This window comes from Pseudonaja textilis, chromosome 5 (genome assembly GCF_049901715.1).
Source record: "Pseudonaja textilis isolate UNSWEBS1 chromosome 5, rPseTex1.2, whole genome shotgun sequence".
Lineage (NCBI taxonomy): Eukaryota > Metazoa > Chordata > Lepidosauria > Squamata > Elapidae > Pseudonaja > Pseudonaja textilis.
The window spans coordinates 6,230,878-6,240,378 of NC_141994.1; the positions used below are offsets into that span (position 1 = coordinate 6,230,878).

The 9,501-nt window shown below is 35.2% G+C and overlaps 2 long non-coding RNA genes across 2 annotated transcripts in view; one reads left to right on the forward strand and one right to left on the reverse strand.

The window, feature by feature from the left end:
* The window catches only part of LOC148125519 (uncharacterized), a 121,481-nt gene extending 117,665 nt beyond the window's left edge, over positions 1-3,816 (reverse strand). The window contains exon 1 of the long non-coding RNA XR_015743745.1: positions 3,776-3,816. This is a non-coding gene — a long non-coding RNA (uncharacterized LOC148125519). The remainder of the gene's footprint in view (positions 1-3,775) is intronic.
* Positions 3,817-3,970: 154 nt separating this feature from the next.
* Positions 3,971-9,190, forward strand: LOC148125521 (uncharacterized). Its single transcript, XR_015743989.1, has 3 exons — positions 3,971-4,032; positions 5,306-5,445; positions 8,736-9,190. It is a non-coding gene; the product is annotated as an uncharacterized LOC148125521 (long non-coding RNA).
* The last annotated feature ends 311 nt before the right edge of the window (positions 9,191-9,501 follow it).

Sequence of the window (9,501 nt, forward strand, 5' to 3'; positions counted from 1 at the left end):
CCATCAAGACCATGGAAAAGATACTGAGATGGCAGAATAGTGTAACCAATTGTATTCCATATGACATTATAATGAAGCCTAAATTGACTTGGAAGCAACTGGACAAGCTTTTGAAGTTTGGTGTTGAAGAAGACTTTGGAGAACATCATGTAAAGCCAGCAAAACAAACCAGTGGATTATCAAATAAATCAACCACAGTTCTCAGTGAAGGCACGAATGATCAGACTCAAATTATCCTATTTTATACACATTGTGCAACGACTTAGCTTTCTAGAGAACACACTAATAATGAGAAAGATAGAATGTAAATTTAATGGAATGTGTGGATGATTTGGGGGAATGAGAAGAAGAGGTGCTGCAGAGCGATCAAAGTTCCCAAGTGGCTTAAAGGTCAGAGAAAGAAACATAGGAAAGATCCACTCCAATGGATCAAGCAATTAAAAATAGTGGCAGGAGGTTTGTATGTTCAGACTTGAAAGATTCTTTTAATATAGCCTTACAGTAAAATAGAATTAGTTAATCTAATGGTTCCTGTCTACTTTACATAGGAGCGGCTGATATGTCCTATGACCCTTTTAACTCATAGTTCAGTCTAAAGATTCCTATAGACTGACAATTATTTTCTATGGATATTAGACTGATTGTCACTAAACCCTTCATTCTTTGTTTTTCCTCTTTTGGAATGCAGGAAATATTTCTACACCCTTGCTCTACATTACGTAAATATTTGGCCAAACTGTCAGCAAATTCCTTTAATAATAATGAAGAAATTCAGCTAGCTCTAGAAATTTAAACTGATTCGAATTCAACAGTTCATGCCAATCTTATTTCATTCTTTGACAAAGTGACTAAATTAGTAGACCAAGGAAATTCTGTGGACATACTTAGACTTCAGCAAAGCACTTGACAAAGTAGACCACAACCTACTTCTTGCTAAACTAGAAAAATGTGGGATAGATAGCATCACCACAAGATGGATTTGTAACTGGCTTACAAACCATACTCAGTGAATAACCTCTAATGGTACATATATGGTGGGAAATAAGCAGTGGATACCACAAGATTCTATTTTAGGCTCAGTTCTCTTAAATACCTTCACAAATGCTTAGATGAAGGAATAGAAGGGGTACTCATCAAATTTGCAAATGGCACTAAGTTGACAGGAATAGCCAACACCCCAGAAGACAAATTCAGGGTCAAAAAATATCTTGACAGACTTGAGCAATAGGCCCTATCCAACAACATGAAATTTAATGTGGAGAAAAGCAGGAAAAATCAAAAGTACAAATACAGATTAGGTGAAACTTGGCTTAAAAACAGTAATTCCAAGAGAGAAGAGTTCTAGTGGACAATCACATAAACGTTAGCCAGCAATGTATGACAGAAGCCCACCAAAAAGGTGTTTTGGTTATATGTTTATACAACCATCCTTGTTGTAATAAATGGAGGCATAGAATCAAAATCACATGAAGCATTAGTACCACTTTATAAATCCTTACAAAGACCCCATAAATGCCTCAGTGGCTAGAGTGCTGTACTGCAGGCCACTTCTGTTGACTATCGGCTGCCCTGCAATTCACAGTGTAATGGAATGTGTGCATGACCTTGGGGAATGAGTGCAAAAAGGCTCCCCAGGAAACCAATCAGACAAGAGAGTCAGGAGGGTTAAAGAAATAAATTTAGTCCACCTTAATGGATTAAGAGTTAAAAATGGCGGCAGGAAGTTTGTACATTCAAACTTACAAGATTCTGTTAATTTAGCCTTATAATAAAGTAAATTAGCCCATCTGGTCATGTTTCCTGTCTTGTTTGAGACGGCTGACCTCCATGTTGCAATATGCTTCTGCCTCTCTCGTCTGATTATTTCCTCCTAGGAGCTTCTCTTTCTCTGATACCTAAGGTCGTCCACACATTCCAATACAGCAGGGGTATCGAACTCAAGGCCCACAAGCTGGAGCTGGCCTGCAGGGTGCTTCAATCTGAAATCTGAATAGAAATAGCAAAGGACTGTCCCATGGTGCCTCTGACAGCCAAAATGGGGCACGCCTGGATAGTCTCCTGTAGCACTTTGCCAGCTGAAAGGGGTGGCATGGGAGGGGCAGGGCCCCATACCTTCTTTTGGATGGCAGGGAGTTACAGGCTGAAAACGGGGTGACAAGGCCACGTGTGACCCCCTCGCACCCTGTTTCGCCTATCAGGGTGATGCAGGAGATGTCTGTTCAATTCCCCTATCATCACCACCCGGCTGGCACATGAAGAACTACAATGCTGATCTGGCCCTCAAAGAAATCCAGTTTGATGATCCTGCGTTACAGAAAGAGAAGAAGAAAACCAAGCAAGGTGGATGAACTCAGTTTTCGTATTTGCTTAGGGACAGATCACCATGGAGCCAAAGCTCAACACTAACTTGATAGCACATAATCAATCAATCAATCCAAAATCTCTGAGATTTAATTGCATCGATGATACAACTATTTTGGTTATTTTATTATGTATGTTTAACTTATTGGGTTCTTTTATTGGGTTCTTTTAGTAGAATTCTGATCAATGATTGTAGTGACCTTTATATATATATATTAATTAAACATCAGTTTTTATGAATTATTTGACCATATTAAATTTGTGTCATCACTCTACTCTCTATTTGATTTCAGCTGTTTTAAATTCCTGAAGATAATAATACAAAAATTTTACTTAGAATTTTTATGGTATTTGGGGATGGAACAGGATTCTAATTTAAAAGAAAAATTTATCTTTAAATGCAGTAATTCTCTTTATACAGACTGGGGCCTTTAACAAGAATTTAATTTCTGTTTTATAGATGCACAGTAAATACTTTTGGCAAAATTAAGTAATCAACACTTTTACAGAGTTAGCATATTTGAAATTTACTGCTTAATAGAAATATTGATATGTTGTTATAAGACAGATTTGCAGAGGCTAAATATTCATGATTAAGTTTTCTAAATAGAAAACCTATTAGTCTCACCTTCCATTCAGATTAGTAATCATATATATGATTATACACCCTGCAATTATGGTCAATGAACTGTAGAATTCAATTCCATTCTGTAGTTACTGCTTTATCAAATGCTTAAGTTAAGAAAATAATTAATTGCCAGGAGTTAATATAATCCAAAATCCACATTTAAACAAGGGAGATCTCATCAGAGGCAGGCATTTTGGCTTTTAAAATGCGTTTTGCATTTTTTTTTCACTTTTCCCCCTGCAGGTTAATTGAAGTACATGCGATTTCTAGAATGCTTCCAATTTTATTGGGTCTTAGCCTTTTGAGAGAACAAAGCCTGAAACAAATAAGTCCTTTATTTGTTGGATCATAGCATGCTTATGTTCTCATATTGTGGATAATGACAGACAGTTCAGCTTCAATAAAATGAGCAAATCTTTTGAGTGGATATTGCATTTGTTGAGAAAATAGTTTGAAAGTTTAATTAGTTGGGGGGGTGGTCACTATGTTTAAACTGTCAAGAATTGTCCTCAAGGAGTTTTAAAAGATAGGCGTTCTTCCTACAATCTTTTAAGTTTTTGGTTGCATTTTCCTCACTGTGGAATGCAACTGAGAGCAATTTCATACTCTATTTTTGTCCTTATGTAGCTATAAATGAAATATAAATGAATGGGTTATTTTAACCTGATCAGCTTCTCCAGACTTTCGTAGATGAACAGTCTATGGCATAAGATACGGAGAAAGAGAAACTCAATTTACAATATGATTTCATTCATTAACAAAAAATACTAAAGTTTGTCTACTTACTACTCAGTGGTGACTTAACCTACTGGAGAGATTGCAATCTCAAATGACTTCAACTGTTTACTAAATATTAGATCTGCACTAAAAGTAAGAAGTGTGTACACATTGAACGCATGGGTCAATGATCTACATGTATTTTTAAAAATTAAACAGCAAGTGTTGGATGCAGGTTCAATTTGCCACTTATTGCATAGCCTATGAAAATCACAAAACCACACATACAGACACCATGTCAAGTTTCTATTGAGCAGCAACAAACTGTACGTATTCCTCTGCCCCAGTGTTCATGGCAGCATGCTGAGTTATTATTGATATTAAAGTGATTATACCAAGAATAGCTAGGAAGCTATACAAACAATTAGATGTGGAAAACTACATAATCAGACTATGACTTTGTCCTTTTTCCTGACTCATAAGACCATTTACTTCATCCCTAGGAATCTGAGCTATGATTGTTCAGCTTAAGATGTTTTTAACGTGGTCTGGGACTCCCAAAACAAATGTATTTATTTTATTTTTTTATTTGTATTTATTTGATTTGTCAATCGCTTACAAGATAATAAGGATAAGGATAAACATAGTTATGAATACATGAAATGGATACATACAAGAAAAATGAAAGAAACAATAAGACAGGGACGGTAGGCACGTTGGTGCGCTTATGCACACTCCCAAACAAAAACAATTTGTTGCTTGTTAATCAGAACAGACAGCTCTTGCAGCTTAGGTGCATGGACAGAAACTGGTCTACCATCTTATGCTTCACCTACTCTAGCTTCTGACTCAGTATCTAAAAGCCTTGGGAACAATAACAAGTGTGGACTTCAACTCCCAGAATTCACCTATTCTGGCTTGAGAATTCTGGGAATTGAAATCTATACATTTTAAAGTTCCCAAAGTTGAGATTTTAGGTTTTTGTTTTCAGAATTTGCACTAGTGTTATGACAGCCTAATCAGTCCAAATTCATTTAGCCACTTGTTAAACCTTAGTCCAATTGTATTTATCTACTAAGAAACTTCGTTAGACATGTATTAAGGTATTGCTTGTTATTTAGCACATAGAAATAACGAAGGAATAGTTATGGGGCCTGGCATCAATTTGCATGGAGTAGAACTGCTTTGTTAGGCAGAGTTTATGATACTTTGAGTTAAACCATCTGGCTTCCTGCTCAAAAGTGCCTGGCACCTAGGGTGATAGATGAAACCTTGCTACGAAGTTGCTCAGGAGGGTTTTTACTGATAAGGAATGTGTTTAATAAGACAGAGTTCTTGATCTACTATATAACCTTTAGTTGAACTATTGCACTGAAGATGAATGCATTATATTGCTCTTATTAATTAGTTTACAATGTTGTGTGTTTCCATGACTGGCTCATGGCAATGTATGCTTTTCAAAATTGTATAAAAGAGAATCCACTCCAAGTTGAGGTGTGCCCATTTGAAACTTGTTTCTGGATAACCGTTTCATTTGCAAATAAAATTTCTTTCTTCCTTTCCATTTATCTGGTGCAATTCATTGGGATTTCACACCAGGTAACCCAAGATTTCTAGAACAACAATTCTGGTGCCCAACATTGGGTGAAGGCCTCACTTGGTTGTGCTGAACTGATCCTGAACTGCCAGCCTATAGACCTAAGAGTACACACTGGTGAAATATAGTGAATAACTGAAAGGTAGGTGAATGTTCTTTGATTAATTCCTGGCGATGGTGTGTCAATTCAACATTTAAGCCACATCTAAGCTCTGCTATGGTTCATTGGGCTTGCATGCCAGGTAAACTGAACCTAAGATTTCTGGGACAATACTAATATTGTACATATAAAGACATCCTGTCAGTTCTGCCATCTTCAACTTAGCGCCTTGGCATCCTACCATCAAAAACTTGGGGAGGGGTGGGGAACATAGGACAAATGGGCAATAAAGATGCATGGGGATATGATGGGAACAAGGGAGGGGAATGACAGCTTGATGAAGACCAGGGAACCTCAGAACCAGTTTGTGCAAGTATTCAAGGCCTGAAAATAGAATGTAGATTGCCTCCCAAACATCTCAACAATTCTCAAAACACCAATCGGGCTTTCCATTAGCTGAAGATGAACTGGTCAAGGGTAGAAGGCTGGTATGAGGGGGGAAATTGTAACCTTTCATGCATAAATCTTAGTTCTAGCCTGACTTTCTTGCAACCACCAACGTTTAGTGAAAGAACTTATGACTTCACTTGAATGGAGTCGGCGGGTCTTTCTTTCCTAAGGAAATGACACATGCAAGAAGAAATTGGAAGCTTATTTCAGGAGCTGCTAGTCTGTTGCCATCATGGTTCCTCGAACAACTAGCAGTGCTTAAAATCTATGACCTATGCCATAACTTAGAGTAAAGAAGCATCTCGTTCATTCTAGGGTGCTCTGTAATTTGATAATCTGCCACATACTGATTTTTATGCTATCCTACAACCCTCTAATGTTTACTCTTCCTCTTAGATTATTTTAAGATTTTTGTTTTTATGTACACTTTTTGTTTGGTATCTTTTAGCATTTTAAAAGTTATTATTAGTTTAGACTGTTGTACTTTTTATGCTTTTAAATTGATTGTACCCCATCTTTCTTATGCTGGCCTGTGACTATAATCAATATTTGAGGGAATTATCTCATTATTTTGGTAGTTTCTGAATGAACAGCAGTGCCATTTAAAGTTCTCATTATGTGCATTCTTAAAAGTTGCTCAATTGTCATTTCTTAGTCTTCAAAAGGCCACTCATTCTTAAGAATGGACCCAGAAACAGAAATAAGTGCAAGTTTAATTTTTAAAATATATTGTGTTTAATTAGCTTATGAGAGCAGTATCTATTGATTGCGGTTAATTTTATGAGAACAATTTATATTTTATTAAAACTAGATAGTTTGAAAACAGATTCATTATCTGCACTTTATATATCTCATAAATGACAGGAGGTGATGAAAAAAAGGGTTTGATATGTACAGTTAACAACATTTTTCTCAATGTTTGACCTCAGAACTGGAATTTTGTAAGGTGTTTCTAATGATAAACAGTGTCAAATGTCATTGAATCACTAACTGAGAGGGTTTTATTTTTTTAGATGTTTGGTATTCCCCAATTCTATCACCACTTTCCTTGTTAAATAATTAAGTGGATATCAGTGTCAATTTTGCCAGTGTATCTTTTTCATTTCTGTGACAGGATAGGCAGCAGGATTGCCTCAGTTTTGTTGAGTTCCAATATTTGCTGAGAGACGAATGTCTGATTGAACAGACTATCAGTCTGTTTCAATCTTGCTGAGCATTAAAGTTTGTTTTTGTTGTTTTTTTCACAATAGTAAATGACATACTCTGCCTTCACAATTGGAATGCAGTAATAGCAATAGCACTTAGACTTATATACCACTTTATAGTGCTTTACAGCCCTCTTTAAGTGGTTTTTATAGAGTCAGCATATTGCCCCCAACAATCTGGGTCCTCATTTTACCCACCTTCAGAAGGATGAGAAGCTGAGTCAACCTTGAGCCTGGTGGGATTTGAACTGCCAAATTGCAGTCAGCTGGTAGTCTCCAGAAGTGGACTGTAGTACAGCAATCTAACCACTGCACCACCAAGGCTCTTTAAGGCACTATAAGACTCTATTAACATAAGAAAAGGAACAAGACAAGGGTGACCACTATCACCTTTGCTATTTGTGTTAATTTTGGAAGTGTTAAACAGAAATATTAGAGATGAAAAGAGTATAAAAGGAATGAAAATTAAAAAGGAAGAATTTAAACTGCAAGCCTTTGTGGATGATTTGGTTTTTATCTTAGAAGACCCTTTAGAAACAGCACCAAAATCATTGGAAAAGATAGAGGCATATGGCAATGTGGCTAGTTTGAAAATAAACAAAGATAAGACAAAGTTTTTGACAAAGAATATGTTATCAAGACGAAAGGAAGAATTGGCAGATCGATTGAAAATTCAAGTCACGAATAAGATCAAGTATTTGGGGAAACACTTGACAGCAAGATGTAGTACATTAAAAGAGAATAATTATATCAAACTTAAACAGCAGATAGCACTAGATCTGGCGAAATGGGAAAATTTGCAACTGTCATTAATAAGGAGAATCTCAACAATCAAGATGAATATATTACCCAGAATTTTATATTTGTTCCAAACAATTCCAAGTAGGCTTGGAAAAGACTATTTTGAAGATTTAAATAAAATTGTGCTGAAATATATATGGTAAGGTAAGAAAGCGAGAATAAAGTTAAAACTTTTGCAAGATGCTAGAATTAGAGGAGGATTTGGTTTGCCTAATTGGGAGTTGTACTACCAAGCTACAAACTTAATGTGGGTCAAGGAATGGATAACATTAAGAAATACTAGATTGTTGACATTAAAAGGACATGATTTGTTGTTGGGGTGGCATGCTTTTTTATGGTACAAGGGAACCAAAATACAGGGGTATTTTAGAAGACATCATATACGGGAGTCTTTGTGGTTAAATTGGGAGAAGATTAAAAGACAGTGTTATTTGAAAATTCCAGTCTGGTTATCGACTATTGAAGCATTTTCCTATTCTATAATATACAAGAAGGAACAAACAGTTAGATATGGTGAAATATTGAATGAAAAGGGTGAACTTAAATCTATGCAAAAACTAGAGGAACAAGGTATAAAGATGAATTGGTTTCATATGCGCAAATACATTCAAGGTATGATAAAGATTTTAAAACAGAAGGTTTTTATGATAAATTGACTGATCTAGATAAGATTTTGACAGGTACTGATGAAAAGGTGATTAAAAAACTGTATGGATATTTATTAGAAATTAATTAGAAGAAGAACAAGTTCAAGAAACTATGATTGCTTGGGGGAAGAATTTTGGATATGGGATTGATCTAGAGAAATGGCAAAAATTGGGGTCTCAAAATTATAAAATGACAATGTCAACAGCTTATAAAGAAAATTTGTATAAGATGTTTTACAGGTGGCATTTCCCCCCGACAAGAATAGCAAGAATGTTCAAGAATAAATCCGAAAAATGTTGGAAATGTCATCAGACACCTGGCTCATATTACCATATGTGGTGGACTTGTGCAGATGCTAGAAAATACTGGACTAAAATCCACATGTGGTTGGAAAAAATGACAAAAAAACATACAGATTTGAAACCAGAGACATTTCTACTGGGAATTTTACCTGATACATATAGCAAAGATTTGAAATATTTGATTGTAAATGTATTAACAGTGCTTAGGATTGTATTTGCTAAAAACTGGAAAAATGAGAAAATACCATCGCAGGAGGAAATCATTAAGAAAATATTGGAATGTGCTGAAATGAGTAGATTGACATTTGAAATTAGAGAACAAGAGGATAAACAATTTTATAAAATTTGGGATCTTTTCTATCAATGGTTAGATAATAAAATACAGTAATGAAATATGTAGATTTTTAGAAAATAGAAAAAGAATTTTAGAAAAAGAATTCATATTATCCTCCCAAATCTATTCTAAAGACATTTTGTAGATATAATAAAAAAGAGGTACATCTTTATATATTTATTAAGATATACCTCTTTTTTATTATATCTACAAAATGTCTTTAGGATAGATTTGGGAGGATAATATGAATTCTTATAAAATAAACTAAGTAAATTATGGTTATCTTGTAAAATACGAATGTATAAAACTATAGTCAAATGATTCATTAATAATGATACTAGGGTATTCAAATTTTGAT